The sequence below is a fragment of the Manis pentadactyla genome, chromosome 4 (genome assembly GCF_030020395.1).
Source record: "Manis pentadactyla isolate mManPen7 chromosome 4, mManPen7.hap1, whole genome shotgun sequence".
Classification (NCBI taxonomy): Eukaryota; Metazoa; Chordata; class Mammalia; order Pholidota; family Manidae; genus Manis; species Manis pentadactyla.
The window spans coordinates 59143237-59151019 of NC_080022.1; positions in this window are offsets into that span (position 1 = coordinate 59143237).

The window sequence follows — 7783 nt, forward strand, 5'->3', positions numbered from 1 at the left end:
TGTTCAGCTTTTTAGAAGCTGAAATAGTCTTTCTGCTATATTTCTGAGTACCTAGAATACAGAATACTAGGCTGTTTTTCAGTACTTCTAACGATCCTGTACTATCCTCTGGTTTGCATTGCTTCTGACAGTTAAGTTGGCTGTCATTCTTACCACTGTTCCAGCTTTTTTTTTTTTTTTAAATCACAGGCTTTAAGCAACTTGATTGAGAGTTGCTGTTGTTTATCATTTTTGTGCTTGGAGTTAAGCACTTCTTGAATTTGTCATAATATCCTTAAAGGGATGTGATGAGGATTCATTTGGAGACTTGGAGGAGCGACTAGAGATCTCCACATGCATACCTGTCACTATCCATATAAACCTCAATGGCCTTGTCCTTTCTGTCCTCTCCATTTCACCTCAATGCAGAGATTGCAGATCTTCACCCAAACAACTCCTGCAATGTGTTCCAGAAAATCTCAAGAGAATAAGGTAGCAGCATTCTACAGGGTTTGCCTAGCTCCTTTTATACCACTGTCCTCATAGCCTTGTCCAAAGTATTGAAAAATACCAGTATATTTTTAGTTTGTGTGTAAGGATGTTTGCTGAAGCAAGTTCTCTGCTTCCATTTTTACTATTTTGATCAGTTTTCTATACTCTTGACATGGAGAGTTAGATGAGATGATTGGTTTACCACCACCCAACCCCTACCAGATTATATGCTTTCAGTTACAAATTACCCTCCAAACATTGCTTCAGCTGAATCTGTTATCGATAATTGTCATTTCCAAATTATTTTAAATTTCGTTTTCTCCTTTGACCCATTAAGATATTTAATTGCAAACTTTTACTTTCTAGTTTTGTTATTCCTAGTTTAATACCACTGTAGTAAAAGAATCTGATATAAATCTGAGCATTGTTGCATGGCTCAAGTCTGTATGTACATATTCCATGTACAGTTATTGGGTGTACTGTTGTAAAATTATCAACTTGGTCAAACTAATTAATCATGTTGTCCAGATATTCCATATGCTTAATTTAATGCTATTTTAATTACTGAGAAAGGCATTGATTTCTATTTGAGCCTACTTGTTCTTTTCAGTTCTACCTACATTTTGAAGTTACTATGTAATACAAATTTGTTCAATTACCCTTTTATTATTATTAACTGCTCCTGTCTCAATACTTACAGGCTTAGTCTATTTAATTTTACATTAATATTGCCACATACTGGTTAATATTTGCATCATACCCTTCCCATCTTTTCAATGTGTTCTCATTCTGAATGTAACTAAAGACATAATGGGATTTTATGAAATTTTTAATCATCTGATAATCTATAAATTGAGTATTATTTAAATGATGATAAAGTTACCTGGCCTGATGCTGTATTTCATGTTTTTTTCTTTACCACCTCATTTATAATAAATTTTCATTATTTTTCTTATCTAGTAACTTTTTATTGTGCCATCTATGTTATTCTATGAGTAGTTATTGAGATTAAAATATGCTTCTTTGACTTATATATACCCTAAATTAGTACTTGAGGAATCTCATGATTTAACCACTTACTTCCTCTTGTACTTCTGTAATTGTTTTAAACCTACAAAACATTTAGTCATACACTTATCTCCAAATTTTGTTTTGGTTACATAAATGCTGTAACTTTAAATCTGCTTAAACAAGCCTTCCCTATTCTTTCCCATCAAGTATGCCTTTCTGTTCCCCAAGCAGCAGCCGTATTTGTTTATATTAAAACGAGACCATGTCAAACCTTTCAATAATTTTCCAACTGTTCTTTAGAATACAACCCAAATTCCTTTCTATAGCCTAAGTCTTCAGTGGTAGGGCCTGTACCATTGTATCCTAAGCCAGTTTTTCATTAAGCCATATACCAACTTTATCAGCTATCATCTTAGAATAGATTAAGCAACCCTGAAACAGGCCTTTTAGGAATTATATACAGTTAAGGATAATTTGCCTGACCTTTTAGATCTTCCACTCCCCACCCTATCTAGTGCCATATACATCCACTCTTTATTTCCTTCATAGTATTAATAAAACTTTGTAATTCATTTCTCTTGATTTAATGGAAGGTCCACTAAAAGACCTTGCTGCATTACCATTAACTAGTTCACTCCCTAGCATGCAAGAGAATCAACATTTGGAAATAAACCCAATTCTTTAATGCCTGTGCTAACTCACCCAGTGATGAAAAAAATTAAAGGTTTTACAATGGAGATACTTGTTTATAAAACCCTAGGAAATATAAATGGCACCAACACAGAATGAAATGGTGTACCTAAAATGAGTGTTCGTTATCTTTATAATCCTTGAACATGATTTTCCTTTACATCTAAATTAACTCTAAAGCCTGACATTTACTCCCCCCTCTCCTTAAGTCAAGTCTTTCAAATGTAAAGGAAACAGGCTTGCTGCTTTCCCAATGGCTCACCAAGCTCACAGGTCATGGTTTGTCATCCTGTATGTAGTTGATCATGGTCAGGCACTTACCCTTAGACCTCGAATGCTTTATGACAAGCCTGGGTTTAAACATATTTTCATCATTAATTTGAGGAAAAACATAAAAACATAACTATTACAAATGAAATGTCCCAATCTTCTCTCTCAGCACTTTTTCATCCTAGAGTTTTTAGTACTTCAGGTTCTGTAGCACTGGTTAGGCAGCCTGAGAAGTAATGATGTGCTCTTCATTGTTGGTAGAGAATGAATTATACTTTTTGACCTTTTCTTTTCAATGCACACACGATAGCTGTAGTTGATAATATGGCAATGCAATCTTGTAATTCCAATCATATCACTTAAAAGGTGCAAATATTTCCTGTTCTTTGATCATAGTCACTAATATCACATTAAAATTCTCCTTAAGGTCTAATGGGTACCGTTTTCAAATTACAAGAATGACAATGATTTATTTTCCCTGCCCAGAATTCTGAAGAAGTATTTAATCAATGAAGAAGGAACATTAAAAGGTCTGAAGCCTACAGGTAGGTTTGAGATAATGTCATTAAGAGGATTAATAAGACTAATTCATGATTTTCTTATCCCAAACAATTGGTCTAAACATTTCCATTTTTGATTTCATATTTTCATTACTGAGCAATAACTCAAATTTTAAATTACACATTTTTCTTCGTTATCAGCCAGTGCTTTGTATATAAGCCCAAGTATAGGCATATCTTGGAGATATTCAGTTCAGTTCCAGACCACTGCAATAAAAATGAATATTGCAAATAAAGGAGTCAAATGAATTTTTTGTGCTCCCAGTGCACGAGTCATATTTACACTACAGTGCAGTCTATTAAAATGTATTAGCATTATGCCTTAAAAAACAATGTACATTCCTTACTTAAAACATGCCTTACTGCAAGGAAATGCTAACCATCACCTGAGCTTTCAAAAGGCCAAAATCACGACCAAATCACCATAACAAATAATGAAAAGTTTGAAATATTGCAAGGATTATCCAAATGTGAGAGACAAGAAAGGAACAAATGCTGTTGGAAAAGGGGTGCTGACACTTGACTCAAGGCAGGATTGCCACAAACCCTCAGCTATTAAAAAATACAAAACAGTATCTGCAAAACATAGTAAAGCAAAGCACAAAACAAGGTATGCCTGTAGATGTCCAAATCATTTTTGCCAAAGTATTTCACTAGTGTAATTATCAAGCAATATATTCTGTGCTATTTCCCACTGAAAGTTCTTAAAGCCTTAAAACTATACATTACATGGTATAACCAGTGCACAATGCGCCTATTGTTCTAAAGACCTAAATTTGTAACACTATTTTAATACACACTGAACCATTTTGACCTCTATTATCCGCTCCTACATCAGAACAGTGAGGCGAATTACTTTAAAAACTCATTGCTTATTTTGCACATGATGCACCCACTACACTTAATTCAAGGCTCTTACACTAGAGGAACTCAACTTACTAATTCACAGCAAAGTTGTTTGGGTTAGTATTTCTGCAGAGGCATGTTAGGAATAAATCAATAGCCAACCAAGTGTTGCTTCCAGCTTAATAATTTTTAATGCTTCTGTCATGGGTGATATAAAAATAATCTAAACAGATTTGAAAATGTATTCCAGTGAGGCTAACCTTTGTTTCCAATCCTATCTTAGTTATCTACAATAAATATAAGTTGGCATATCAACAGTTTACTTACATGCAGTTTCTAGATTACATATTCCAATGAAGCACAGCTGGAATAACTTCAAACCGTCAGCTTGTGAGGAAATAGCCTTATTAAATTTTAATAGAAAAAATTGTTTCCTTTTGAGACTTGTTTGCTAACTGGTTTTCATACTGGTCTATCTTGCAAAGACATTAACTTCAGAATAAAAATCCCTTCAGCAATCAAAAGAACATCTCTCAGTGAACAAGCATTTATTCTCTATTAGTATCAGGAAGGACAAGTGATCAAAAACCTCCTATGGTAACATATTAACTGACTCCCTTGTCAAACAATGAGTGTTTGCCATGACAACAGACTGTTCTACGGGAAGAATACTGGAGATAGAGAGGCCTTTCAAGAACTACCTGATTCCTACGGAAACTTAAGAGGAACCAGGCATAGCATCCTAGTGTTCTGAACTGAGTCACAAAGGCCAAATGAGGAAGGGATGGTAGTTGATTGTGTAGAGCATTCCAGGTATAGGAAACTTGTACGATGACAATCTACTTCAAGCACTTCAGCATAGCTAGTGGGTGTGTGCATGTGTATATGTGCACATGCAGTATGTGTCCAAGCATGCTGGAGTTTGGGGGCTGGGAGGAGCAGAGAAGGGAGAGGAAAGGGAAGGAGTACTGAAAAAAAAATAAAAGACTTTCATATGTAAAAGGATTTTCGTTTAACCTTGAAAGCCTTTGGAGAGCACTGAAAGGTTTTAAGCAAAGAAGAAACAAAAACAGAACTGCCTGTTAACAAGACCATCCTGGCACAGGATCACTGCTTAATGAAATTCATTTAACAAATACTATGAAAAAACTACTATACGCCAGAAAGGACTGGAAGCCAGATGGCCATTTAGAAACCAACTGCAGTATCTTAGCCCGTAAACTAGGAGAGATAGCAGCAGTAATGAAGCAGTGTGGATTTGAGGGTTAAGAGGTGACACTATCAATTCTAGGTAAATCACATTTGATTTAGAGTAGGGAGGCAAAAGAAAAATCTAGGAGGGTTTCCAAGTTAATGATAATGCTTTTTATCAATGAGAAATGTAAAACTGGTTGTGTTGGTCAGATATTGTGGGGAGAATTTAGATGTGAAACTTATAGTTACAGTAGGCAATTAGAGATATGAATCTGGCACTGTAGAAAGAAGTAGGGAATAAACATTTGAGTGTTAGTATATATGAAATAACATGGGTGGGGTTGTCAATTATTTGTTGTATACTTATCTGCCAGGCTTAAGCAACATGCCCAAGATCACACAGCTATCACATGTGACCCATCCCAAATTGAGTACTTTGACTCCAAGGAAAGAAAAAAAGAAATCAAATATCACTGCCAATTCTACCACTGGATCACACCCATTTAAGCAAACTTCACTAAAATCAGGTTGGAGGTACTCAGCCTTTTTGATGACCCTAATGGTAACAGGTTACAGATTCTTTTTTAGCATAGGTACAAAATTCTCTGAGCATAACACTAAGATCTTTAATCACTGTTTTTGGTCAGTGTTCAGTGTGGTCCAGTTTAATTCATAGCATTACATAAGGTTCCTTATTTCTCCAAGGTTTCCCACAACCACAATATTTCGTTCCCTTTGAAATTAGCTGACTTTACTCATCTATAAACTTGTCCTTCAAAACTACTTCAAGTCAATTTAAGTTTTACCTTTTCATTCAGGCAAACTTGATTCTTTGCATTTTATCAGTGACTCTATTTCTACCATGAAAGAAGATAATTCTCACACTAGATTGAGGTTATGGGAAAGAGGGTGTCCTGTATACTTCCGGCTTCATTGAGGAACATGACTCAGTACATTTCTCTTTTGTGTGTGTGTACTGGTACAACACCCTCTACTATTGTGTAAGCACCCTTGTTGTGTGTGACTAGAAATCATAACATGTTTACCTGTCACTCGCAGTAACTGCAAGCTTTGCTCTCAAGCTTCTAGGATCCACCCCTCCTGATACTATAATGAACTGTCAAGGCTCCTACTTAAGGTCCAAGAGTGGCCCCTGCCATACTCATGATTCTGGATCTTATTCCCTCATCCACTTGATGATAGCTCTCCAACAACCCTTCCCTCTCTCCATTATTTAATTTCTGTTCTATTGGAAAATGAAGGCATGTAAAAAGGACACAGGAGCCAACCTGAAAGGACTACAAAGGCCAAAGCTGCAACAGTTTAAACAATAAAATAATAGCTTTAGACTATGACCTAAACTGTATCAATATTTACGAGTCCACACAGATACAAATGACTTTCTTACAGAGAAACTCCAAATACAAGTAGACAGCCCACCCCCACAAGGGTTTAATTCTTCCCAACCGACTCTAAGGTGAACTATACTTAGGAACTTGCTTTCGAATAATGCAGTAGCTTAAGGGAAAAATAACAACTACAAGGATGAGTTTAGGCAAATCCTATCTTAACCAAGTAATCAGTTAACATTTTCAGTGACATCCTTTGGATATCATGTACCCCTGATATCATGAGAATACATTCCCCTCTATGGTAATCTTTACCCAAACCAATAATCCCATCTATTCTTGAGAATAACTACAAAGTTTAAAAATGGGGTATTTTACAGGATACCTGACCAGTACTCCTCAAGACTGTCAGTCATCAAAAACAAGGAAAGAATGAAAAACTGTCACTCCAAAATATGGAGAGACAACAATTATGTGCAATGTGGTAGCCTGAACTGGATCCTGGAACAGAGTAATGTAAAAATGGTGAGGTTCAAATAAAATCTGGATTGTAATTAATAGTAATATATTATTGTTTCTTACTTTAGAGAAAAGTATGGGGTAATGTGTGACATGTGAACGGTGGCAGTTTTGGGAATTCTCTGTACAATCTTTGCTACTTTTCAGTGAATCTATGAATCTAAAGTTATTCCGAAATAATGTGTTTGTCTACCTACCTATAAATGACTTGAATGAATACCCCCTTACAGAATTATATTAAAAAACATTTGACCATTTTGGCTTAACATTTATCATCTCAAACAGGTTATTTGCTTATTATAAGTAATCCTCAAATGTGCTTTCAGATCTAGAGGTGAATCCTCATTTAGCCACTCCTGTGGCTCCCTTGGATAGTTTTTATTTCATTAAGTTGTAACCCCCCTTTATGTAAGACGGGATATACAGTAGAAGCGAAGATTGGGAAAATTAGATTATGCCTGTAAATCTCTCAATATATAACTTCAAACTGCCTTTAATTAAAGCTGTCCACTCTACTTTCCAGAGATAAAACAATACAATTTCCAGAGTAGGAAAGCTACAGGTTATTTCTATTTACTCAACAGTTATGCGAAAAATAGGGACAGAGTGGAGAGGTTCCCTACCTTCTTCCTTATATCTGTAACACTGGCTGTGGATGCCAGGATACAAAGAGAGGAAATAGACAGGAAACAGACTTATGTTACCTGCATAACTGTGCCTAGAGATGTGTCTTACATTCAGAGCTTGCCTGGACTTTGGACACTTATCAGATATCATTCAATACTGTTTAGATGAAAGCAGTCCAAAAAGAAACTTAAGAAAACTTTGTGGTTAAAGGGCACAGTTCTTCAGTGCTATAACGTGGGTTTTAAG